Source organism: Gavialis gangeticus, unplaced genomic scaffold, assembly GCF_001723915.1.
Source record: "Gavialis gangeticus isolate Ggan-Ray unplaced genomic scaffold, GavGan_comp1, whole genome shotgun sequence".
NCBI classification, from domain to species: Eukaryota; Metazoa; Chordata; order Crocodylia; family Gavialidae; genus Gavialis; species Gavialis gangeticus.
Window position 1 is genome coordinate 13375375 of NW_017729005.1, and position 27367 is coordinate 13402741.

Here is a 27367-nt window from a genome sequence, read left to right on the forward strand (position 1 = left end):
AGATAATTCTGGAAGCTAAAGATACAGGCAGATCTAGACAGGCTAGCAAGTTGGGCAGATCAGAATCTGGTGGAGTTCAATGTTGAGAAATGTAAAGTGCTCCACCTGGGGATAAGCAATACACCTACAGACTTGGTGTCACCAAACTGACTAGCACCACAAATGAAAGAGACCTGGAGGTAATAATAGACCACGGTATGAATGAGAGAGCAGTGCAATGTTGTAGCCAGTAGGGCAAATACTACTCTGGCATGCATCAATCAATGCATCTCCAGCAAAACCAAGAAGGTGTTTCTTCCAGTCTACTCAGCACTGGTGAGACCACAGCTGGAGTACTGTTTCCAGTTCTGGGCACCACACTTGAACAAGGATGTGGACAAGCTTGAGAGACTCCAAAGAAGAGCCACTCATATGATCAGAGTCTTAAAAGGCAAGCCATATGAGGAAAGGCTGATGGATCTGGAACTCTTGAGCCTGAGGAAAAGAAGACTGAGAGGGGACCTGGTAGCAGGTTACTGCTACACTAGGGGAGTACATCAAAGGCTCAGGGAGCAACTGTTCACCAGGACACCTGAGGGAAAAACCAGGAGTAATGGCAACAAACTCCTGGAAGATCAATTCAGGCTCAACATTAGGAAAAACTTCTTTATAGTCAAGGTGTCCAGACTGTGGAAAAAGCTCCCTCCAGAGGTGGTGCAATCACCTATCCTGGAAATCTTCAAGAGGAGACTAGGCAGTCACCTTGGTGGGGTCACCTGACCCCCAGTTATCTTTCCTGCTGGGGGCTGGACCCAATGATCTTCTGAGGTCCCTTCTGGCCTTACAATCTATGAATCTGTGTGCACTCTACTGTGGAGCTGACTAATTAGCTCTGCAGTAAAGTGTCGCCTCTACATGTGTGCCTGTATTAAGGCACGGTTAATTAATAAACTCTTCTGTAGGACAGCACTGTCTGGGACAAGTACTATCCTATAGTGAAGTAGTTGCATGCACCAAAATGCATGTGTAAATGGTGACCAGAGCTAGCTGGCTAGCCCTGCACGCATACCCCAGCCAGCCCTTCTGCAGTACTCTGGGGTGGGGTGGAGCAGTCCCAAACTGGCAGGCTGACCCCCAGGACCTCCTGCCATCTGGGACTGCTCTATCCTGGCTCATTGTGTTGCAGTCCTTGGCACATGTGTAAATGCTATGTTCAGGAGCAATAATCTTTGGTGTGAATTGCACTGGAGTATATTGTTGTGTGTTAATTGTGAATGTAGATGCACCATTTGTGTTCTTGTGTTCTCAGGCTTAGTTAATACACTTGATTTCAGGATTGCTGACCCTTGTGATGATATTGTGATCACATGACTTATGATGTATTGATTAAAGACCCTGGCCCTGTAGATAAATGTTTAAAAAAATAACCATTTTTAGACCCTGAGGTGACAGGGTGAAAAATAGCTTAGAAGTATGATTCCCATGTACCTTAAATCCTCAAAAAATAAAAACAAAAACACAAAGCAAAAAAGAAAAGCATTTCATTATTTTTAAACAAATTTAATGATTATGTTGGGTTCTGATGCCTAAATTTGAACTCCTGATTTTGGGATTGGAAAGACTGTCAGGAATCTTGAAGGAGAGAGGTGAAGCCTTCATTTGGGCCTTGTTACATGTTACACTTGAACTGTTCAAATTTTGATCAGTGTTATTGCTAGCTCAATTTTGGACCAGTTACACACTCAAGCTAGCAGGGGCCTGAAGGACTGAAAGGCAAGAATTCCCCACTCTCATTCTGGGCTCCCCTCAACCTGCCTCCACCCCCCACTTAATTGAGGCTACATGTGCTGTCTGTCCCAGAGGAGCAGGCAGGGTAGAGTTAACTTGCTTGTCCAGCAGTCACCAGAGTGGCTGCTGGGCTGCTTCTCCTCTCTGGGCTGAGGCTGGCCCAGACAGAAGCAGCAATGGTGCCTGGGCAGGAAGGTTAAACTTTCTTAGCCTACTCCCTTAGTACAGCATGGGTAGCCAGAAGTAAGTGGGGAGGGGGGGACACAGGGGCAGTGGGCAGGGACCTGGTGTGTTGGAAAGGGCCAGGGAGAAGGACAGTGGATCAAATCCAGGCCAGCAGGGAAGGGGGCATGATGTAGCCTAGAGTGGCTACATGTTAGTGTAACACGAGCTGGGTAATAGGGCTGTGCAAAATTTCACCCAGCATTTCAAAGCTGTTTTGATGTGTTTCGAGCTCAAAACAGAGAAACTGAAATGAAACAAAAGCCTTTGAAACAGCTTCAAAATGAAACAAGGGAACTCGAAATGTTTTGAAAGTTTCAAAACATTTCAAAGCCAGGCTTACTGGCTTCAGCACCAGTCCCAGCTGGCAGCACCCTTCTCCTGTCATCTGGCTGGCAGATTGGGTGCTCACCCACACCCCTGGGGGGGCCTGTGCTGGAGTCCTCCTGGGGGTGTGGGCCCCCATTCTGCCTGCTAGATGACAGACTGGTGCTGGGAGCAGCCCGCACCCAGCACAAGGAAGATCAGTGCTGCTGCTGGCCCCAGGTGGCAGCACCTGGCTCCTGTCACCTGGCAGGGCACACACCCTTGGGTGCAATATAATTATCGGGGCTGTGCGAAACTTTGGGTGGTGATTTGATTTGGAGGAGATTTGGCCTGATTCACTGGCTGAATCTCCAAATCCAAATTGACTCAGGGGACCAATTTAAAGGTCTGAATTTATTCAAAGCTCTCTGAATCTTCTCTGATGATTTGGGCAGTCCCCAGTGGCTGCAGCAGTGAGCTACAGCTGGACTCCGAGCTCATAAGTACTAGGGGCAGGACAGAAGGGTGGGGACCATGACGGGAGCCCTGCCAGCCCTCCTGACCCCTCTACTCTCCCAGCCCCCCCACGGGTGTCCTGCCTGCCCCAGCTTCCAGTGCTTTAACAAAAAGCCCCAGTGCTCACTAGGTGCCGCCGGGTGGGGGGGCAATCCGTGTTGCTCCCCACTGCCCCACACTGCATGGGGGGCTCTGCACAAGCTCATCGCTCCTGCAGCAGCCTTGGGTCTTCAGGGGGCTTGTGCAGAGCTCCCCATGTGCTGTGGGGCAGTGGGGATCTTCTCCTGCTGGCAGGAATGGTGAGTGTGGGGCTTTTCTCATTATTATTTTCTTATAGGGCCGGAGCTGGCCCAGGCAGGACACCCATGGGGGGCTGGGGGAGTGACGGTTGGGGTTGTGGGGCTCGTGCAGAGCTCCCCATCCAGCGTGGGGCAGCGGGGATTGCCCCCCTGCCTGGCAGCACCTAGTGAGCCAGGGCTTTTTGTTTTCAAAGAACTGGGAGCTGGGGTGGGCAGGGCAGCCATTGCTGGGCTGCAGGGGATGGGGATGGGCCTGGCTGATTCTCAGATTTGGCAGCAGCTGAATCTTCAAACCAGATTCAGCCAAATCAATTTGGGATAGTGATTTGAATCATTGAATCGAATCACTGTCCCCCAAATCGGCCGAATCCAAATCCTAAGTGAATACTAGTCACTTCGCTAAGGCCTAATAATTATGCTGAGCACAGATTTGAAAAGAATCAAAATAGACTAATTAACAAAAAAAGAGGATTTTTGGGGAGGAATACATTGAAAAGAATAAATTAATATAATAATAAAATAAAAGGGTATAGAGGGCAAAAAGTATTGATTCATCCCACTTTCTAAACTAGCAAGTAGGAAGTGAATGGTAGCTTTTGTTGTCTGATGCTACTGAGCTACTGGAAGACAGCTCAGTAACTGACCCCAAAGCAGAAAGCAGCTCAGGTCAAACAATTCTTGTTTTTTATGCTGTTTTTCCATCCCTCCCCCAGAGCACTGGGATTGGAAGGGACCTCAGGGAAGGATCAGAGTCACTGGCCAGCTACACAGTCAATATCAGAGCAGTCCTTCCCCCTTCTTTCCCCTCCCTCTCCTTACTTTCTGTTTCCCTTCAGGCAAGCCCAGCTTCAGCTTTGAAACTTGAAACATCTTGAAACTTTCAAAACGTTTCGACTGCCCTTGTTTTATTTCAAGACTGTTTTGAAGCCCTTCATTTAATTTCAATTTCGCTGTTTTGATCTTGAAATGAGTTGAAATGAAACTGCCAGTGAAATTTTGCACAGCCCTAGTTAAGAGCTTCAGGAACTTCCCAAAATTAATATGTGCCTCAGAAAGGGATACCAGGTATTGACATGAACCTCATTATGGTCTGGAGGTTGCAGGGTACCATGAATGATTTTTTGTGTTTATTTAATTGATACAGTGTGTGAGATCTTGTTGCAAAACCAATTGTTGTGCTGTATCCATTTGTGTTGCTTTTATCATTGTATGAGCTATGTTATGCTGTCTATATACATCTTTATGATTTTGGATATGGTTTAGTCAAAGGAGTGATGCGTGCTTAATGAAAGCTAAGTACAGTTAAATGTCTGTTGCTATTGTAATACTAGGGCAAGGGCAATTGCCTCTACCAGTCACAGGCTGAAGGGGCCACTTATGGGATGGGCACCAAAGTTATTTTGTGCTTGTAATAGGGAAAAAAAGATGTATAATAGCAAAGGCATTCGGGAAAAAAGGCCTGCAGGCCTCCCAGGGAGAGAAATTTCTGGAAGATCCTGGGACTCGAGGAATTAGGACAATGTTGTGGGGGTAGGAGTGGAGCAGGGCTGGCTTGGAGATAGTATAATGGATGTTCGGTGGATTTCTGAATTTTGGATTTTTTTGAGGCTGGAAAGGAGCCCAGGGCCCCGACAGTCAGTACTGGTAGAATCAGTAAGAAGGTTGATTTCTAAAAATGCTGGCAGGACTCTCAAGGGAGCTAGATGGTAGGGCTGTGTGAAACGGCACCGTTCCACTTCAACTAGTGTTTTGACACTTTGATGGAACAGCATTTTGTTTTGAATTTTGTTTTGATTCGAAACTGCTGTCATATTTTGTTTCATCAAAACAGTGTTGTTTCGATGCTGTTTTGACGTTTCACGCATAGGCTATAATGGGGAAACTCAAAACAGCCTATAATTTTGTCATTCCTGGCCTGATCTGGATGATATTTGCAGAAATGATAGTGTCTTCTGAAGGAATGAAGCCTGCCAATTTTCAAGGAGATAGGTGCAGGGGTCCCAGGGAAACTGTACCTCAAAGTCTAGAAAGCAAAACTCATGTCACATGTATGTGTTAAGCCACAATGGGATCAAAGCTGCAGGCATGCTAGCCCCTGCAGAGGCCACAAAGCCTACCAAGTTTCAAGGAGATAGGTGTAGGGATTTTGGGGAAACTGTACCTCAAGCTGCGGACAAACAAAACTTGTGACATGGGTGACAGGTAAGGTGCAGCAGGGTGAAAACTGCAGGCGTGCTAGCCCCTGCTGAGGCCACAAAGCATGCCAGCTGTCAAGGAGATAGGTGCAGGGGCTTCTGGGTTCTGGGGTCCTGAACCTCTGGCTGCTGACAGGCAAAACTCATGACATGGGTGTTTGCGCAACTGACTGTGTCTGTCTTGGGGTAGAGGGGGGTGAAAACTGCCCCCCTCTGCCTCCTAGGCCCCGCTGTGGCCATGAAGCCTGCCAGCTGTCAAGGCTATAGGTGCAAGGGAGTCTGGGTTCTGGGGCCCTGCTCCTCTAGTTGCTGCCAGGCAAAACTGGAACACACAGCTCAGTAACTGACACCAAGGCAGAAATCAGGGCAGGTCAAACAATGCTGCCTTTTATGCTGTTTTTCCATCCCTCTCCCGGAGCACTGAGATTGGAAGGGAACTCAGGGAAGGATCACAGTCACTGGCCAGCTACACAGTCAATAATGAGAGCACTCCTTCTCCCCTCTTCCTCCTCCCTCTCCTTACTTTATTTTCTGTTTCACTGCAGGCAAGCCCAGCTTGAGCTTCGCAACTCGAAACGTTTTGAACATTTTGAAATGTTTTGACTTGCCTTGTTTTGTTTTGAGGCTGTTTCAAAGCTCTCTGTTTCAGTTTGATTTCACTGTTTCGAGCTTGAAATGAGTCAAAACAGCGTCAAAACACAACTGCCAGCAAAATTTCATACAGCCCTACTAGATGGTAGCTTTTTGAGACAGTAAAAAATTTTACTTGTCTTTTTGTTCTGTCTTCAAACTTATGGTCACTTTTTCTTGTATATTTTTTTCTCCTACACAATAAATCTTTCTGTTGGTTTCTCTCCTGACTGATTGTCTGTGGAAAGAGTGATCTCTGCATAAGCAATATTCCAGGCTTGCCCATTCAATTGAAAGCAAGACCTAAAATTGCTTCCACAATCCAAAGGGGAGGCCATTTAGGGCTAGCAGATTCTCCTACTGCATCTGTGAGGTCTGTTATGAAGGCAGTAAAGTTGAGGCTTGTGGGGGCAGGCCATTATTTCATGGTCTGTTCTGTTCCTTAGGATAAGCAATAGGATGCCCGTGGATGTCCTGTTAGCACCTTGTGGATGGGTTTGTGACAGGGATAATTTGGAAGAAAGACAATATTACGGTGGCCTCAGGCACAACACTGTCTTTCTCTGTGTCTGCTGGGAAGATAGTGAATCCAACTTCCTTGGGGCTGGCTAGAACTGAAGCAAATAATGCTTTACAATAAAAAGCATTCTTTTAGTTACTTGACTTTGAAAACTCATGGACAAAAAATGCAGGGTCCTGCCACTGCGGGATAAACTTGGGCTGTTTAAGACCTAGGGGCTGGAATGTGGAATGAGACACCAGATTTTTAAGAACAAACATTATTTCTTGATTGGACCAATCAACAGCAGCATGTGAACATTCAGAAATTATGCTTGATGAGCTAAATGTCCTCTACTTCTTTACAAAAGAAAAAATTGGTAACAGAAGAAAGCAAAATCTGCTTTACTTAATGTGGACCTCAGTCTCTGGTGTGTAAGTCCTCTGTGTCCAAAGATAATTAGCACTTTATAATGCTAATTATTATAATTATGTCTGAGAAAAAAATCATTAGGGGGTAGGTCTGTTCAATGATTTTCAATTGCCCCCTCTATTAAAAAATAAGGTCATTTTTCGATTAACTAGCTCTAGGAGCTCAAAGCTGAAAAGTGTTACAGAAAATCCTTTGATTGCTTATTTCCTCATTTACAGTAGTATCCTGTAAGGTAGCCATAGAATGAAATCAGGAAAAATAAATAGTGTTAGAAAATTACACAAAGCTTTCAGGTTCCTGGACATTAAAATTATAAAGAAATCATCACATTCTTTACCTTTTTTGTGACATTAGTATGTGCTTATTATGCTGAAACAGCCCAACAAAATGTACCTTGTGTATGTATTTATTCAAATTATTACAGCAAATCAGGGGAGAAAAGTAACTTCAGAGCACTGGTAAGGCATACAATAAAAATTTTCAAATGGGAATGCTATCTTACCAGTGAAAATTAGCACTTGTATAGAAATTCCCTATTTTCCCTTCACACTCAGGGTAGCATTTCTACAGAGGATGGCTAAGCTTTTGGTTTGAAAGGGTTTTACTAATTACATTGCAACCAGTTTAAAAGTTCTTCCATTTTCAGAGATGAATGTTTAAATCTTGGTTATTGGATCATGTCTTGCTATGAATTCTGGCTGTCAGGAAACTGTAAGAGAGGGAAAGATCATTTTGATCAGAAAGTGGGAATCTGAGGATCAAGCTATTGTCCCAGAGGTATAAGTAAAGAGGCCAATAGAGGGTAAGATGATAATTAGGTGGGCAAGACCAAAGGATGGGGGGAAGAGAAACCAACTAACTCAGAGCATTAAAATTTTAGCCAAAGTCCATAGGGCAACAAAACAAATAAAAAAAATAGGATTTCCTGGCTCTCAATCCATTAGACAAAATTGCCTCTCTGGAAGAGCTACATTATTTTTGCATGTCTTTGGATATTTACTAAGAGCAATAATATATTATGCCACTACCTAAAGGGCCATAAAACATCATATGGCTCCCGCTGTATGACTTAACTCATATTTCATATACCAGTAGACTAGGCTTGGCCTAAAGTTTACCATAAACAGTAACCTGAAGAAGTTTCCAAATAAACATTGATGGAGAAATCTTGGAGAAAGATTCTGTGGAGAGTGCTCAGACATGTACAAAATTTGAGCAAACAACTGCAAGCGCACAGAAGCAGTTTAAATTTGAGCCCATATTTATTTTGAGTACTTTTGCAGTTTGAATTAAACAGTTCTCACAGTTGTAGAGGCTGACCCCCCCTCCCCACAAAAAAAAAAAAATTACTTAGGAGGAAAAAATTGTCCTCCCAAGCTTGTGAATAAGGAAGATTCTCAATATGAAGGCCTCCAGATGGAAATTAGTCCTTCACATGTAATTTGACATTTTAAAAGGAAAAGCTTCCCAGGAGAAAGCAAGATGTCTGTTACACAGATTGAACTCTTTGAAAGAAAAAGGCTCCAGTAAATTTTGAGAAGATGTCCACTTCACTGAAGTTTGCGATAACAGGAAAGAGATAAAGGTTTTTATCAGAATTTTTTATTACTTTTGATAGCTTTGCCTCCAAAACCATACATAAGTTTGGTTCAATGAAGGGATAAAATGAATCATCTCAAATAGTTTGTATATTTGTTTGGTTTTTAATAGGCCTGTGTGAAGGGGCTAATATTTGCTTTGGCTTCGGATACAGCTGATTTGGGGGACAGTGATTCAATTCAGTGATTCGAATCACTGTCCGAAATTGATTCAGTTGAATTTGATTCAGAGATTCAGCTGCCCCTGAATTGGCTGAATCTCCAAATTGAACAGGCCCCATCTCCCACCTGCTCTTGCAGACTTGTCAATGGCTGCCCTGCCTGGCCCCAACATCCTGGCACTTAAAAAAAAAAAAAAGCCAGACACTCACCAACTCCTGCCAGGTTGGTGGGGAGGATCCCTGCTGCCCCCCACTGCCCAGTGCTGCATGGAGGAGGGCTCTTCCATGAGCCCCCAGTGGCCCCAATGGCTGCTGTAGCACCCAATGAGTGCGGGGCTTTTTTTTTTTCTTTTTAAGTGTGGGGATGCTGGGGCCAGGTGGGGCAGCCATTGATGGGGCTGGGAGAGTGGGCAGGGGTCAGGGGGTGCTCGGGAGGGCTGGGGGAGCAGGCAGGGGATGGAGCTTGGCACGGGATCATCCCATGGTCCCCTCCCCACTCCTCCAGCCCCACCCACCCCTACTTACTGGCACAGAGCCTGGGTCCAGCTCCCCACAGCAGCAAGTGTGGACTTCCCAAATCTCCAAATCTTTCCAAATCGATTTGGAGGCTTCGAATCGATTTGAACCTTTTTATTGGTCTCCCAATTCAATTCAGATTTGAAGATTTGGCTGCTGAATTTGGCCAAATCTCCTTTGAATTGAATCAGCAACCAAAGCTTTGCACAATCCTAGTTTTTAACTCAGACAAATATCAGTGTAACAGATATTTCATGAAACAGTTTGGTTGTTTAAAGTTCAAGTGAAACAAGGTATGGTTTGGGATGATAATATTGTACCTTCTTCTTTCCCATTTTGAATTCCAGAAGTTATACATTTGACAGGTTGACCAGTTTTAGTCTGCACTGAAGCCCAGTCCACTGAAGTACTTATGTGCTTAAGTCTAAGCATCTGTTATAATAATGGCATTGCTTGTTAAGCATCTTCTAAAGTGTGTGTTGGATCAGAAGTGATTGCTTGCTCAAGTCAAAAGACTGTTTTAGACATGCATATAAGTTGTAACTTCTTACAGTAGAATCCTGTTCCAAATAGGTAGCTATTTCAAATTGTCTCAAGTCACCCCTGGATCTACTGTTGTTTGGTTTTTAACAGAGAGTATACAGCAAAGTAAGGTTGCTGCTCTTTGCCTGTTTATTTTCCAAATATCCATGGCACCCCTGATTTGGCAGAAGTAGCATTTTTCCATGCTACAGAAATATACTAAAACAGAATGTGATCACAGCAGGAACATGCAAGTCATTTGAGATGTCAATCACAATCACAATCACAGATGTCTTAAACAAGGTATCCTATTTAAGCTACAATGCTTTAGTGATAAAGATTTCTTGGTTAAACTGGTTCCTTATCAGTTTTCTCTTTCAAAATGGTTCAGCTTTTCACCTGATTCAGGGAAAAAAATGAACAGGATTTCTGAATTTCAGCTAAATAAGCAATCACTTTGGCTACCTTAGCATAGAAAATGTGTTCCATTATAGATGGGTTTTAGCATGCACTTCCTTATTAAGGCAGTTCTTGGAAAAAAATGTTATGGGAACTTTCTTATCAGGCATACTATACCAGAATAGTCAGTCCAGGGAGCTAATGGGAGCCAACACTTTTGCCACAGACACAACTTCAGCAGCATAACTGAATAGAGGTAGATTGGAGCAGCAGCTCTAGGCACTGCCTTTGTTGGAGTGGGGGGTGAAAACATAGCTGCTGTGGCAACTGGCAATGCCCACTGCACAGCTGCTACCTTGATAGCAGAGCTACCCTGTTACACCTTTGCAAAGAATATAGTTCTTTCAGACATTAGGAAGCTTATATTTCATTCAGAACCTAGTCTGCCTACTCAGGAGTAAGAGAGCCTTAATTTCTGTGGGACAAATTCTGACACATGTTGAGCATCCACAGCACCCACTGACTTCAAAAAGGTATGTAGATGCTCAGCATCTCTGTATGTTCTGTCCCCTCTATGAAATAGATACAAAATGGTGAGATATCTCATGGCAAGTCCTATAAAGGTATGCAGTTGAATTGGTATGTAGCTGCATTGGTTGTACCAGTTTTGGACAAGACACTTCAAGAAAGATGTGCATGTTTTAGAAAAGGAATTATGATTTATTTACAGGAACAAGCTGGAAGAATGGATATTATTTAGTCTGTAAAAGAGAAAACTCATTGGGATTTGACAACAGTCTTTAAGTACCTGAAGCGGGGTTACAAAGAGGATAAAGATAAACTATTTTCTGTTGCCATAGGGGAGAGGACAAGATATAATGGTCTTAAATTTTAACAACAGAAACTTAGGTTGGATATTAGGAAGACTCTGGAGGTAGTCAAGCACTTCCTTTACCTCAGTATTCACCTGTCTCAGACAGTGATCACTGATGAGGAAAGCAGAGGAACAAAAAGAAGAGAAATCCAAGCCTATGGCCTACTCTTTCTTGGGGAAAGACCTCCAACTTCTGCAGATGGATCTGTGGCTTAAGAATTGGATACTTAAGTTACCTCAAGACCCATCAATGAGCCATGGTAGAAACCATCCTTGAATTAATGGATTGTTAATGACAAGCTCACCCCGGCTGCTACTGCCATGACTTGGTCTCCCTATAGATGGGTGGCTGCTGCCACCCTGCAGGCTTCCTAAAAGCTGCCATTCTAATGCCCCTGTAAATCAGCAACTGATGCTGGTGCCCTTCTTGCCCATCCCTAGTTATGCTACTGGTAATTGGTGTAATGTATTGACTCACTTTACATAAGATTAATGAGAATTGTGTTCAAAGTATCATTTGGTTAAAATGAAATTGAAGTTGAAATTAGGCAGTAATGCTTTTCATGTTCTAACTTTTTAAAACTTTGCTATACTAAACTGTTAGAAAGATTAGTTGTGATGAAGTTAATAGCTTGGCTCTAGTGGGTGTAGAGCTTAGATGCAAGCTGTGAGATCTCTAGCCCAACGAATTAATAAATCTACTAATTGTGTCATGTCATGTCTGTGATTTAGGCTGGAATATATTCTGCAATTTGTTTAATAAACTTGCATGCCTAAATACCATGTGTTTGTGGGATGCTCCCCTGGGATTCATCTCGAAGGTTGCCTAAATGTATCTCCTCTTCTTGTGACCTACGTGGGAAGTGACATGAGACATGTGGAGGTTTAATTAGCAAAATGTTGGCATCTGATTAATAATGTAGAGTATCCTTTTCTTGATTCATATAAATATCCCTGTTCAGAGCTCTAGTTCCATATGGTAATTAGAAATACTTATTCGCATGCTGAACCAGTTTTTTGTGTACAAGAGCTGTGAAAATGGGCTTTGCTCTGAGCCTGTCTGAAGTAGAGATGGACAATCTTGTTCAGATAAAATGCAAGTACCCTCCAGGCAAGTAAATCCATCCATTTTTAGACTCTCAATAAGACTAACATTTTTCTCAAGTTCAGATTTTTTCAGTAGCTTTTATTTTTAATCCTTTTGTGAGTGTGTGTTTCCAAACTTCTGCTTTCTGGCAGAGCATGGAAGTGGCAGTGTTATAAAAAATCTTACTCTTGCAAAGAATGTAGCTTGGCAGGTTCAACAAATTTCGATAATTTGAATTGCATATTTAAAGAGTAGTGAATGACTTACAGGGTGCGTCTACACGTTCATTAATTTAGTACTTCCTTAATGAAGTACTAACTGAATGTACAGTAACTACATTTACTGTGCAGTAGTGCCAGTGCATGGGTTTTTTGTGATGCTTATAGTGCAGTAGTCTAATAACTCTGCACTGTAGGCTATTAGCATAGTTTTTGACTGGCTCACTACTGTGCAGTGAGCATCTTGTGTAGATGTGTCCACTATGATTTATTTATTAAGCAGAATAAACTTTGCCTTCTCTTGGAATATCCATGACCAGATAGTGATTTTCATGAATCTACTTAATGTTCGGTATTAATCAAAGAATTTCTTGTTGAGTATTTGTTACTCTGTAAATTGACTGATAGCAAACAGTTCAGGGTATCTGAGCTACACTGATTGGTTGCAAATGGTTATGTAAATCATACTGGGCGTGTCTAAACACGCATTAATACACCATTGCTACTGTGCATCAAGTTTAGTACCTCTAATATGAGGTAGTACGTAAATGTACAAAAGCAATGGCACATGGTTTTTTTGTGACATTTAATGTGCAGTAGACTAAATTTACTGTGCATTAGCATGGTTTTTGCCCTGACACGCTAATGCACAGTAGAATTAGTCTTCTGCGCATTAAGTATCTTGTGTAGACACACCCACTGAGAAAATGGTAACAAAGACACATGTTGCCTTTGTGGCCTAACATTCTCATTGTGGTGTCTGGTGGTAGAGCAGAACATTTTTAGAAAAATTTCATGTAGAGACAGCCATAAAGTTCACACGAGAATTATCAGCATTTTTTTTATTGGTACATCTTTTACGAGTTCTTCCTGGTGCCAAAAAAGAATTCCTCAGTTTATTTAAATATCTAGAAAAATATAGCCATTTTCAGTATAACCTACACTGAAGCTGGTAGGGGAAAGGACAATGGAGGTGAAAGCATGATGAATTTTTTCCTCTTTCTCATTAAGCTGAAAGTAAAGTTTGGGAGTATTCCAATCCTCAGTCCATTAGGCTTTAAATTATCCTTTGCTCTTGCTTTTATTCAGAATTTGCTTTCACATTGTGCTTATTTACATATTACAAGCACAGTGTTGGGTTTTGTTGAAACATCTTTACAAAAGGAATACTCTTGATGGAGTAGAGGGGACAATCTAACTAGTTTTAGATGGTTTGATACTTTTATGAATGGGATTTTAGGTGGTTGACTGAAATAGCAGGGGACTAGATTTAATGATTCAGATCAGAAGGTACCTTCCTATCTAATATCGCTATGAATGGACTACATGGATTCAGTAGGGATTCATACTCCATATGCCTCAAAAAGTCATGTACTGAGAAATGTGATATGTCTCAATTTCTTGAGTCACAAGTGAATAAACCTTACTTTATTACCACTTTCTATTAGTGGGGAGGATTTCATTCAGGATTATACCCTATCCAAAACTTAACCTTACAATTTAGCTTCAGAAATCTTCATTTATATCAGAACTTTCTTAGTGTTGAGCTTTCTCTTTAGTTTTAGGTAAAGCAGTTTAAATGATTTTTTTTTTTTTAGGTTCCTATTGCTCATGCAGCATTCCAAATTTTCTGTTGCCGATTTGAAACTTGCAAGTCTTGCTTATAATGGGAGCATCTACATTATTAAAGCAAAGCAATACACTCCGGTGCTTATCACGCCGGAGTTTATTGCTCCCAAGTCCCGCATTTACACATGCACCCAGAACCAAAGCATGTTGAGCCGAGTCAGAGAAGCCTCGGCTGGTAGGGAGCTTGTGGGGTTAGCCTGCCTGGGGCTGCTCCAACCTGACTCAACATGCTGTGGAAGGGCTGCCTGGGGCACGTGTGTGCTACAGTGCAGGACAACTGGCAGACAGCCCCTGCACTGAAGGACCCTCATGCCCCAGCCAGCTGTATCAGTGTCTACATTTGTGTAACTGGCCACATCTACACAAGATGCTGACTGTACAGAAGCTTGGTACTACTGTGCAGTAACACTGCATAGCACGAAGTGTGATATGACACTACTGTACAGTAGTAACAAGCTACTGTGTAGTTAGCATAACTAAAAAGCCATTTGGGACGCTGCTGCACAGTAAATCCAGTTACTGCGCAGTCATTTAGTACTTGTGCATTCAAGTACTAAACAACTGCTCAGTAACAACTGTGCAGTCAGCACCTGGGGTAGATGCGGCCACTGTGGAGTTAATTAGTATCCAGTGGCCTAATATGGACACGTGTAGACATGAGACATTTATGGTGGAGGTAATTAATCTATTTTGCATTAAATGCCTTGTGTAGACAAGCCCAGTAAAGATGTTTTATATCTCATATATCTGTGAGAAGAGGGAGGAAGATGGCAGCCAACGATTTCCATTTCTACATATATCTGAGTTAGATAATGAAGAATCTGTCAAAGGATTTTGGGAGCATCAGTAATAAACTGCAAGGTGATACAAACATCATGAGAGTTATTGCAACATGATACAGTTTCATTCTGATATGAAAAGCTGTTAAGCAAAACAGCAGCAAACTGCTAGAATGGATTCTGCTGATAACATTTCACTTAGATAAGTGTGAGCCAGTAAGCATTTCTTTTAAAAAGACCTGTTTTTACAGCTCTAACATAGAGGATAGTAAAGCAGATAGAACAAATAGCCACAGCACAGGATTCCATATCTAGATCCTACTTCATGTCATCTCAGTTCTGATTTGCTGCATTATTGTTAATCTAATCATAAGTTTCTTGAGCAAAGGCCATCCTGCACCCTGAACGTGTCAAAGAGTGTAATAGATAAGGATTTTTGTGGATGGTGTCTTTTATTGGACCATAACGGTATAGTTAGGAGGGACATAGATAAGCTTTCGGGTACCACAGTACCCTTTCTCAGATCTCTGAAGCACATATCACTCACAAAAAAATTGATAAAAATATTGCCATTTTCCTACTCACTTTTTCTTTGGAGACCTTATATACAAAGGCAGATTTTGTGCTAACTGTACAGTGTAACCTCATAAATCCGGATATAAAAAATCTGGAATTCTCAAAAATCTGGCACGTTGGGGAGTAGTGGTGGCCAGTCCCGGATCAGCGGAGGGGGAAGCTTTCACATGGAGACTGCTGCCGCCACCCACCAGCCTGTCTTGCTGATCCGTGACTGACTGTTGCTACCCCCTGCCCCCTACCCCTGCTCCATGACCAGCTGCCCTTATGGTTTCAAAAATCTGGAATTTTCAAATTTCTGGCAGGTGCTCAGTCCTGAGCATGCCGGATTTGTGAGGTTATACTGTATTACTATGGAAATCAGTTCCAACAACAGAATGGAAATAGTACAAAATCATGAAAACACTAATACATCTTTACACATTGTATTATTCATCCTTCAGTTACCCTCCTTATTGTGGTGTTAGCCATTCCTGTTTTAATAATCATAGTATTTCCTCCGTCTTTATTTTTTTTCTTTCCATGAATTTAAATATTAAAGAGCATCTAAAAGGTAATTTCATCCTTTTCAGAGTAAATATAGAGGTGAAGGCGTATCACTACTGAAATTTTTAAAGTTTAAGTAAATGTTTCATAGAGTGTTTGGTCTACATCTAAGAAACTTTTTCTTTATAAATATTTGCTTCATTTTTGGTGCTCTACCTTGTCATCAGTTACTTCCAAACTGACTCAAAACAGTACCCTGTTGCCATTCAGTAATTTTTTAAGACTAGAGAACTCATCTTGAGACCTTTAGTCAAGGTCTCAACATTCAGATGTAGAGTACTGGAAAAAAACTGTGGGGTTCATTCCACTTGTATTAAACTTTTAATCACTTAATGTCTCGCTATAAAATGAAGCAGGCAATCAGAGTTGCTTTTTAAAAGGCTAAGAACTCTGAGCAGACTCCAAACAACTCCAATAATATTTGGCTTCCTGAGGTATTTGTAACTCTCAAAACCTCAGGCTGGCTGGCTGGCTTATCCTTTGCAAGGCAGTATTATTTGACTCTTCATTGAGATTATTTTTTAATCATTAATAAATAAAAATAAAAGGTTCTGGCTTAAAGAAAATAAAGGAGAGAGATATATGAAGTCAGCCAGTTGGAGTCTTGTGAAATAATAAATCTTATAGGTAGGGTTTGAGTACAAGAGTGAGTAATTCTTCAGAAAGGCATTTCTGCTGCAGGCAGACAGAAGGAAACCACTTATAGGACCCCTTTTACTGGCACGAAGCCAGTTCTGTTCATTTTCTGCAGCTGGCATGAAAATAAACTCATTTTTTCAGAAGTGACCCCCATTATTTCATTTTTCCTAGCTCCCAACTAGTTGATGAGCTATAATACAAAGCAATGCAATTAATTTTTATGTGGCATCTTTGTTAGAGTGGTAGTGGTGATCAGCGGTTGTGGGGGAGGGAGCTGGTCTTTATCTAATGATGAAATCAAGTTTTCCATCGGAGTAAATGGTAAGAGGAAATGGTTTCAGATAGAAGATAAGTTCTATTCAGTTGAGGATGAGGAAGAAAGAATAGTTCTGAATACAGCTGGTTGGGAATTTTGTAAAGAAACATTTTTCTTGGTTTGGATTTTCTGGTGAGCAAGAATCCCCATTCTGCCTCAAATGGCCTAAGAGTTATGGCATTCATCTGGGATGTTTGAAATTAAAGTACAACTCAGCTCTGCCTGAGTCAGGACCAAGATTAGCCTTCCCCATCACAGAAGAGTTCCCTAGTCCCAGGATGCTGGCTATCATGGCATAGAGCTTTATAAATCTCTCTTGTTAATGTTGCTGCATTGTATATAAATAATTAAATATGCATTGGAGCAGATACTTTAATCTTGGTCTCTGTTCTCCCACATGAATGCTCCAACCACTGGGTGACTGGTCATTTTGTATGGATGAGGGGGTAGAGGCAAGGGTAAAGAAGAAGGCCAAAACTGAAAGAGTGAGGAGGAAGGAGGGTTTTTTTAAAGTCAGTGTGGTAAAATACTGCAAGTCAGTGTGGCCTCGGGAAAAGGAGGGTTTAATTCTGAATTTGACATAGACATTAAAAAACTAAGGGGTGGAAGGGCACCAGCGTCTAGAATGAGCAGATGAGAAGACTGGGTGAATTACTTGAAGCTTAGGGTGGGAATTATATTAGGAGGCCATTAAAAGCTAAGTTGTTTTATTCAAGAAGAGGTAGTTAAGGATCTTTCTCCAATAATGGGAATGGTAGGGAGAAGATGGTGGTAGGACTGGATTGTCACAAGAAATGGAAAGCATGATTTTGCGGCCCTTCTCTGGGTTGAATGTTAAGTTCATTGTTTGGGGTTCCCTAGAACACGGTTGGCCAACCTGTGGTATACATGCCATAATTGGCACAGGCAGCTTGTGTGTGTGGGATATTGCAGATCTGGGAGGAGATAGGCAGCACAGTGGCATATAAGGCAGAGAGCAGAACAGAAAATTGGGCAGAAGAAGGAGGTTAGAGTGGCATTCAGGGGCTAGGTACAGAAATTCAACAAGCCCGAGGCAAAATCAATCTAAGTTGCACGGTTTTCTGTAAGCAGCACAGTTTAAATCAGTAGTGAACAGAACATACATTTGCCCACTGGTGGGGGGGAGAGGGTGCAAAACTTAGACTGGGTTGTACCATTTTTAAACCAGTCTACATATGCTGAACTTCTGTTCTGTTCTGGGCATAAATTGGTTTCCAGTCATTTATACTGGTAAAAGTGTCATGTCTGTCCCTCGTAAGGGAGAAAGAAGAACATCCAGTTCACTATAATGACTTTAATACAAATTCTGGATGCTAGGCTTTTTAGTTAATTGCCTAACTCACACACAATTCTTCTTATCGTTTTTTGTGAAAGTTTATGAAATTCATTGAAAATGCATTTAAAATCAGTAAGCTTAAAATCAGTAATTTAAAAAAAATAGAGGATTGTTTTGTCCTTACTAGTACCTCAAACAGAGCCAGGAAGGCCTGACTGGCTGTAAGGAGGTAACTTTGTATCCGTGCTGGGTTGGCTTCTCTGAGACAACTAATTATTAACACGTAAGGTGATATGTGTTGTCCTTGGGACACTTGTCCTTTTAGATGCTAGTATGAGACCTGAGTTCATACTTCCTTCACATACTACAGGCTTCAAGCCAACTGGCAGATGGTAGCACTTGATTTAATTATCAGTTTGAATTGGGTTTACACTGGCTTCCTTAAAGGGAAAAGGCCATCTACTCTGTCACCAGTCCTTTGACCTACCAAGTCCCAGTGTTGTTTCTCATGTACTGGTATACAGGCATTTGCAGGAAATGGAAATGAACAACACAAGGGGAATTTCATTAGCAACCTGCAAAGCTTATAAAAGATAATTTTATAAGCATCAAGCAAAAAATCTCCCGGCACTCCTGGGTCCTTATCAGAGAACAGAAATCTAAGTTGCCTAAAGCAGTGTTTCTCAACCCGTGGTATGGTATGTGAGACATAGGCAAGGGGTATGCAGGTGCTTCGTTTTGGTCTTTGCCTGCATGGGCTGGAAGTTCCAGCCGCCGCCCCTCCTACCATGTCCAGTGCACCGGGTCTTTCACTCCCCTGCATCAGAGTGCCCAGGGACAGGGAGGGAGCCGCAGGCTGCTTTGCCCTGGACCGTGGTGGAAAAAGTGGGACCTGGCTCACAGAGGCAAAATTGGAAGTGCCACAGTGGGACTTCTGTTTTCACTTTTGCCGTGTCAATTGGCAGGGGGTACGTAAGGTACCAAAGGCCTAAAGGGAAACACTTATATTCAAAAGCATTTGTGCACAAAGACCCATGTTAGAAGAACACAGCAGGAGGATATAGCAATGCATGGAATAAGCATGGGACAAGAATGAAAGCAACATGAATAGATGGTTTCTTGGAAGATAACGCACATATGTTGCTCGTTGGATTGCACATGTAGAGTATACATGCATATGAGTATACGGTAGAAATCCTTAATATTTCTTGTGCGATATGTAAATATTTGAATTTAAAATATCTCTGGAACCAATAGAACCTGTTGTGTATGCTGATGTAATAGCACAAAAAAATCTGAATTAAAATGTCTTAATTTTTTTTTAAATATTCCTGTAATAGATATCCGTAACATATGCAGCAGACACATAATGCATAGGACAGCATAAAGTTTTATTGTCAATCATTTAGGATATTTGCATATATCATTCATGGCATTGAATACATCCTACACTTAAGTGGCAAAGCCATGAGTGATTTATGGGAGCCCCAAAGGATTGCTAATAAAATCTTTACACTACTAATGATCTAGATAACTTTGCCTCACAATGTATTATCTTGTGTTTCCTCTACCACATTATCAACATGAGGTTTGCCACTAGATCAGACCATTGTGTTATAAAGTCTATAATCTTTTGCTTGTGGAAGCTGCTAATATTTAATATATCAGAAGCACTTAAACCAAAACTAACCTAACAAAAATCTTTAATACATATAGTAATGCTGTATGTGTTGATTCTATACCTGACCTTTCTTGTGATCTTATCACAAGAAGGGGAGCTGCATAATTTATTCTAATCTCTGGTGTAAATCAAGAGCAAATCCATTTAAGTCAGTAGAATAAAACTGGTGCATATGAGATAATGCTAAGGGCTAAGACAAATAGGGGATTTGTCACAGTTTGTGTAAATCAGTGCAGTTGCACTGATGTTAGTGAGACTATACTAATTTACAGTATCTGAGAATCAAATATTCCTTATTGTGTATGTCGAAATACTCATCCATTAAAACCAAACCTGGATAGGATGAGAGGGGAGGAGAGTAATAGAAAGAGAGAAATCAAAAAGTATACAGGGCAGAAGTATATGAAAACCCTTTCCCCTATCACTGATTACAAATTATTATACAAGCTGAGCCCCATATTGTATACTTCATTTACAATAATTGTACAACAGCTGTATAATAGGTGTAGTTTAAGGTATGAGTGTTGCTCAGAGTGTAGCATAAATGTCCACAGTGAGATGTGAATATGAATATGAATGGTCCTGACTGCATAGTAATTGGTAGTATTATGGGAGTGAATGGAAAAGCTACATATGGATGAATGGGTGGGGCTAGAGAAAGGTGCAGCACAAGAGACTAATGGTAGATTTTATTTTCTCGTATAGATGCCTTTTCCTTTAAATAATTAGCCAGCGGCAGTAGATGCAAATGAAAAGACAGAGAAGGAGACCAGTTTGGCACAATGAAACTATATCCTCGTTGCATTAAATCATTCAAATTTGCCTCTATCCACCACTCTATCTATTGATCCATCCCCATTAAACTTATAACAGGAACAATAGAAAAGTTCCTATCTGAGTTAAAAATAAGGTTTAAGGAATATGATAGTATAAAAATAAAACCATGATTATAAAAGTGCTTTATCAGGCAGAAAGAATGTACTTCATTCCTGTTTTTTCATGTTTGTTTCTGGTATATATGTCTGCAGTTAGAGTGTTACAAAATGGGAGGTGATGTCTCCCAAGAGAAAATGATGAGTTAGGACTCCAGGCTCAGAGAAAATGTATGTTAGATTTGCTCTGTTTTAGTCTTCATATACTAGAAGATACATGAACCATTCTTTTCTCTGCCTTATGTATCTGCTTGATGTCTGTGCTCAAATATGCAATAATCTGTCCATTTTACGAAGTTAGACATGTTTTCAGGAAAATTGTGGAGCTTAGATTACTTGTGTGATTTCTGTAGTTTGTTGCTTTGCTGGAATTTTGTAGGTGAAAAACAGAAGTGGAACTTTATGGTAGTAAAATAATTTTAAAAGTACTCAGAATAAATCATGGAATTCTGTAATCAGACAGTTACACTGATGATTCGCACAGACTCAGAGCCTGATCCTGCATATTTTTACACTCAAGAATAACTTTACTTCAGTGCAGTTACTCGCCAGAATAAAGGTAATCACATTCAAAAGGGTTTGGATGACTAAGCCACAAATTAAGAATATTGACTTTATTTTGCTTTGCAATTTCTAGTTTTCTTTTGTCTACTGAAAGGTGGCAAAAAATAGTGATTCAGCTCATCACACAAGAAATCTAAAAAACAATAAATGTATTCATTGTGAGATATCTTGTAATTTGTTTTTATGCATATCAGTGATGCATGTTGGTTATTGTTTCTTGTTTAAGATGATTTTCTATAGTAGCCACAAAATAAAAAAGCAAAATATGGCACCATACTGTACCTATTCATAAATGCTAAGGAATAGATGCAGCAAAATTAATTCAATTTATTCATGTTCTTGAAAATGACAGTACATGACAAGAAAGAGGGGTCACTACTCACTCTCTTTTTCAAGGCAATCTTTGTTTACCTAGTCCCCGAGTGTTAAGAGATTGTATGGTACATTTGCATAGGATAACTAACATATACCACACCATTTTCACGTCTGCAAGTACACGTGAGTAACCGTAATTACACGTGACACCAATTACTCTATTACTTTGTATTAAATTATAATGGAAAATTCCACTGGAGAATTGAAGCCTAATTGCATCTTAATTTGCATAATTTTGCATATTAATTACATCTCAGATGAATAATAAATTTCAGCAGATTTTTAATTTATGCATAGACACAAAAACAAGTGGAGAAATAATTTAGAAAAAAAAATACCAGCAACTATTACTTAGGGCATTCAACTAATTTTGCTTAGTTTAGCAAAACAAAACTTGGTTTGTTTAATATAGCATCTTTAGGCTGATTGCTGTTTATTGCACAATATGTCAGTTTTGAAGCATAGAGAGAAGCTGAGCCTTTCCTTAATAAAAAAATAAAAGTGTTAATTCACAGCATTTTAAGTTTAGGGATTTTACATTTTGAACAAAATGTTTTGAGGACAGTGCTATTTAGCTAATTTGTGAATGTGTTTAATTGTCGTAGGTTTTTTTTACTTACTAAGCATCTTATTTCCGTTTCATTTTTAAAATATGAAGGAATTAAAGAATATTAAAGAAGAAAATCTTGATGAGGAGGTTTCTCTGTTAATCAAATGCATAATGTTTTCTTGTTTAGAGATGATGGTTAAGCAACTGCAATTTTGGTGACTTATTTTCAGAGAAAGGGCAAAATTAAGGCCAGGAAATTTGAGGGGTTTTAAATCAACATATATTTAAATAATTCTAGAGGTACTGTATATATTTCAGATCCATTTTATTAGCCAGACATAATAATCCCTTTGAACCACATACAAACTATGCTCCAATCATGAAAACATTTGCTTAACTTTACTCATGTCAGTAGTTCCAATTATATTCAGTGGAGCTACTCACATGTGTAAAGTTAAGTAAAGGATGGTGCAGAATCTGTGACTCTATGCCTCCTTTTTGCCTACCTGTTTCCATGCCCACATTAGCTTTACATCAAAATATTATCTTTATAATCTTAATGCCTCCTTTTTGCCTACCCGTTTCCATGCCCACGTTAGCTTTATGTCAAAATATTATCTTGATCCTACATATATATATATGTAAAGCCGAATATGTATCTGGTATATTTAATAAAAATCTTTCTCACAGAAATTACTCATTGACAGAATTTGCTTCCATGAACTGCAGTTATAATAATCAACCCACTGATTGTTCATCAACCTAGTCTATGAAACTGAAGTAACATACTACTGTTAATTCTCCTAAAACCCTAAACTGATATTATGCCCTTTATACCTGCTGCCACAGTCAATTTGAGACTGCCTGCACTAAAGATAATTCTATTGTTCATTTGCCAAATTATACAAAAGGAGTGGACGTCAACACTCTAATAAATTAGGAGACTGTCAAGATCAATAAACATATTCCTCATCTCTTTTGCTTTAACCCCCGCCCCCAAACCCTACAAGGATACATTTTCAAACACATTTTATAATTTTGTCAGTATAAGGCTGGACAGAATCCCAGAAGGATGCTGTGTAATCTCCAAGAGGCCATTCTATATATCTTTTATCACATTAGTCTGTATTTTGCCAATTGTAATGGTTCAGAAGATTGTGAACAAGAATACTTCACAGCATATGTTTGTAGTTCTCCAGTTACAGATCATCATATTTATTTGCTAGGCAACAATTTGATCTGATGACTACTGGGCTGTTTTTGTTTTACAGTCAAATGTTTTAAACTGATGTATCTTTGGAAGTTTTCTTTTTCCTTAGAAAGTGTCAAGCACAGCACATGCTTTCTTTTATGATGTCCATTGCTATCATATGTCTGGTTCTAGTATTAAGCTTCTGTCACTTGGTTCCATCTGTACAGAACACTAAATCCCATTAGTAGCACCATCTTTAGTATCATCCTTTTTGTTAAAAGTTGAAACAGTTTAGCTTTCAGAAATAGCATTCTAATGAGGAACAAAATTGTCCTTATACTTTCTGAACATCCCATTTGGCAGGGTTCAGATAAGCAGGGGAAAACTGCTCTGAATGACTTGAATTGTGGAAATGAATCTTCAACTGTTAAACAAGAGTCCCCTCTCATGGCCACCACCTGCTACTGCAGTTCAAGGAATTAATCTATGAAAGAAGCAGCACTCTTCTTCACTCCACATACCAAGCATTATGTAAATATATTTATTTATAAAAAGAAAATGGTGATCCTAAAATACTTATTGTGATTAAAATCCATTGGAAAGGGTTCTGGCAATGTTTCAGCTCTAATATAATTATAGCTATATAGATATATAGCTATATCTGTGTGTGTGTGTGTGTGTGTGTGTGTGTGTGTGTGTGTGTACTTGCTGTATAGGTGCAACAGAAATACTGCTACATCAATTAGGAATAGTTCTAATCAATCATGATGGGTATTGTGGGGATCTTCCTCTCTTTTCTCTGTTTTTTTTTTAATTTGGAAGAAATTGCTTGAATTCTACAGTTTTAGGCAGTACTTAAAAGGTCCATCTCACCTCCAAAATGCATATTCCATTTGACAATCCTAATGTTTCCTTACTTCCAAGCCTACGTTAAGCAAGTAATTTGATCAAATAAAATTGCCAAGTTTGTCCCATTCTTTCTAGCTATGCTTATTGAGGGCCTGAGATATCAAGGGATTGCTTTTAGTATCTGCAAAATGGGAAAGTCCAGTTCCTATTTCTGGGATTTGGAAATGGAAATTATCTTGGACCTTAAAAAATCTTGTATTATTGACATCTTGCTTCTCAGGACACTCATTCCCCACTACTGAAATCCAGGAAGGGGTTTATATGCTTTCACTCTACTCACCTCTTTAGCAGTATGTTACCCCTACATTACTGTCACTGCTTCTGCACAAGCAATGAAGCTTACTTCCTTTCTCATTAATTCAAAAAGATTAGCTGATATCCAGGACTATTATGGTATACTTTCAATACAAAGTTGGTCATTTGAACTAGAAGCACTTCGAATTTTTTTATGGGTTCACTTGATCTCCTATCATGAGCTATCTACGATTTTGGTTGGGAAACTATCTATTTATCACTGTCTTGGACCTGCATGACTAGAATAGTTGGATGAAAATCTAAACCTATTTTTTTCTCTTGTGGATATTCTTAAGTCAGCCATATAACCAGTATCTATCCAAAAGGCTCAAAGAATCATAGAAAATGATGGTTGGAAGGAACCTCAGAGAGTCATCTAGTCCAACTCCCTGCACAAAACAGGACCATCCCCAACTATATAATCTCAGCCAAGGCTTTGTCTACCCAGGTCTAAAAATCCTTGAAGGTTAGATTCCACAACCTCTATGGGTAGCCATTCCACAACTTCTATGGGTTGAATAATTGACAATAAGGATTTTTTCCTAGCTGTGTATGTCAAGGATTTGAACCTACATGAAAATGTTTGGATGACAGCATTCTACTTTTTCTGAATTTACCATGATGCAAAGCTATCAGGCCTCATAGAAACCATCCCAGAACTACTTGTGACTCAAAGAGCAAGTTGTCTACAAGACAAGAGACTTCTTCAACAAAATCTAGAACATCAGCCACTTCCTCAAGAAGGCAATAATTGCAACCATGGATATCACCAGTTTGTACACTAATATTCCACACCATGAAGTCACAGCTGCCTACCTAAAATGCATAAAAGAACATGGAATATGCTCAGATTTGCAACCACAACATATTGAACAAATCATTCCTTCATCCTTATTCACAGCAACTTCATTTTCAACAACTGACAATTCCTTCAAACCATGGACACTGCTGTGGGCACAAAGATGGCTCCCCAATATGCCAACCTCTTCATAAATCACTTAGAAGATGAACTATGAGAATGCTGCACCACTAAACCTACACTATAACTGTATTACACAGACAATATTTTTGTCATCTGGGCTGAATACCTGGACTTGCTTATTGACTTCCACTATGGGGTCAATAACTATCCCCTTCTAGCAAATTCTCTATGGCATAGTCCTATATTAACACCTACTTTCTAGATACCATAATTCACATCCAGTATGGCACCCTACAAACTAGGGCTGTGCGAAGCTGTGGGTGCTGATTCAATTCAGTGGAGATTCAACCTGATTGGGTGAAATCAGGTTTGAATCTCCAAATCCAAATTGAATCAGGGGACCAATTAAAAGGTTCAAATCAATTCAAAGCTCTCCAAATCAATTCAAAAAAGATTCAGGGAGCTTCGGCAATTTGGGCAGTCCCTGCCTGCTGCCATAGGAAGCTGGACCCAGACTCTGAGCTGGTAAGTAGGGAGTGGGGGACAAAGCTGCAGAAGGGGGAAGGGGACTGTGGGGGGACCCCTGCCAGGCCCCATCCCTTGCCTGCTCCCTCAGTCCCCCCTGAGTGCCCCTGGCCTCTGTCTGCTGTCCCAGTGCCCCCCATGGCTGCCCTGCCGAGCCCCAGCTCCTGTCCCAATAAAAAAAAGCCCCCATTTACTGGCTGCTGCCGGTGGGGGGGGCAATCCCTAATGCCCCCCTCCCACTGCCCCATGCTGCATGGGGGGCTCTTCCACCAGCCCCTTTACCCCCACCCACTGTTCCAGCCCCCCCATGGCTGCCCCACCTTCCCAAGCTCTGGCTCTTTAAGAAAAAAACAAAAAAACCTCCTGCACTCACTGGCTGCTGCAGCGGCCTCGCAGCTTCTGGGGGGCTTGTGCAGAGCCCCCCATGCAGCACGGGGCAGTTGTCAGGAGTGGGTATGGCCCCCCTGTTGGGCAGGAATTGGTGAGTTGGGGCTTTTTTTTTTTTTTTTTTTAAGGGTCAGGAGCTGGGGCAGGCATGGCAGCCATGGGGAGGGGGGCTGGAGGAGTGGGAGGCAATCAGGGGGCTCATGGAAGAGCCACCCACGTGGCATGGGGCAGTGGGGGGCAGCGGGGATTGCTCCTCTGCCCGGCAGCACCCAGTGACTTGGGGCTTTTCTTTTCAAAGAGCCAGCAGGTGGGGTGGGTGGGAAAGCCATTGTCATTGCTTGGAGAGTAGGCGGATGATGGGGCCTGTGTGATTCAGAGATTCAGCTGAATCAGTTCAGGACAGTGATTTGAATCACTGAATTGAATCGCTGTCCCCTGAATTGTCTGAATCCAAATCTGAAGTGAATACTAACCACTTCACACAGGCCTACTACAAATCACTATACTGAAAAAGACCTATGGACCACCACGCTTCCATCCACAAAATCAGCAAACACTCCCAAAACACCAAGAAAGCTATAATCTGTAGTTAGACTTGTAGATGCCACCGTATCTGCTCTGAGAAGAATACTCATGTCACCCACCTCCCTGACCTAAAAGATGCCTATACTTAGCAAGGATGCCCCAGCAGAGAAATAGACAGGAACATGAGGAGAACACTTTTCATAGAAAACCCCTGACATTTCTGACTTCACAATGCTTACATTTAAGTGTATCTAAAGAACAGTTTCAGAAGATGGACCTAGGAACAAAAATTCATAACCTTACTGGACACTAGAAACCAAAGATTGAACGAAGACATTGATCTGGGGGCTCATTGCGATGTTCACTGTGATCTCTGGTAATCTCTATGCACTCTGCAGGTGACCATCCTTTCTTGAATGGTCTTACTCGTTGACTAATCATTAATTTCAGTAATACTGTCACAGATCCATTTGACTTAAATACAAATT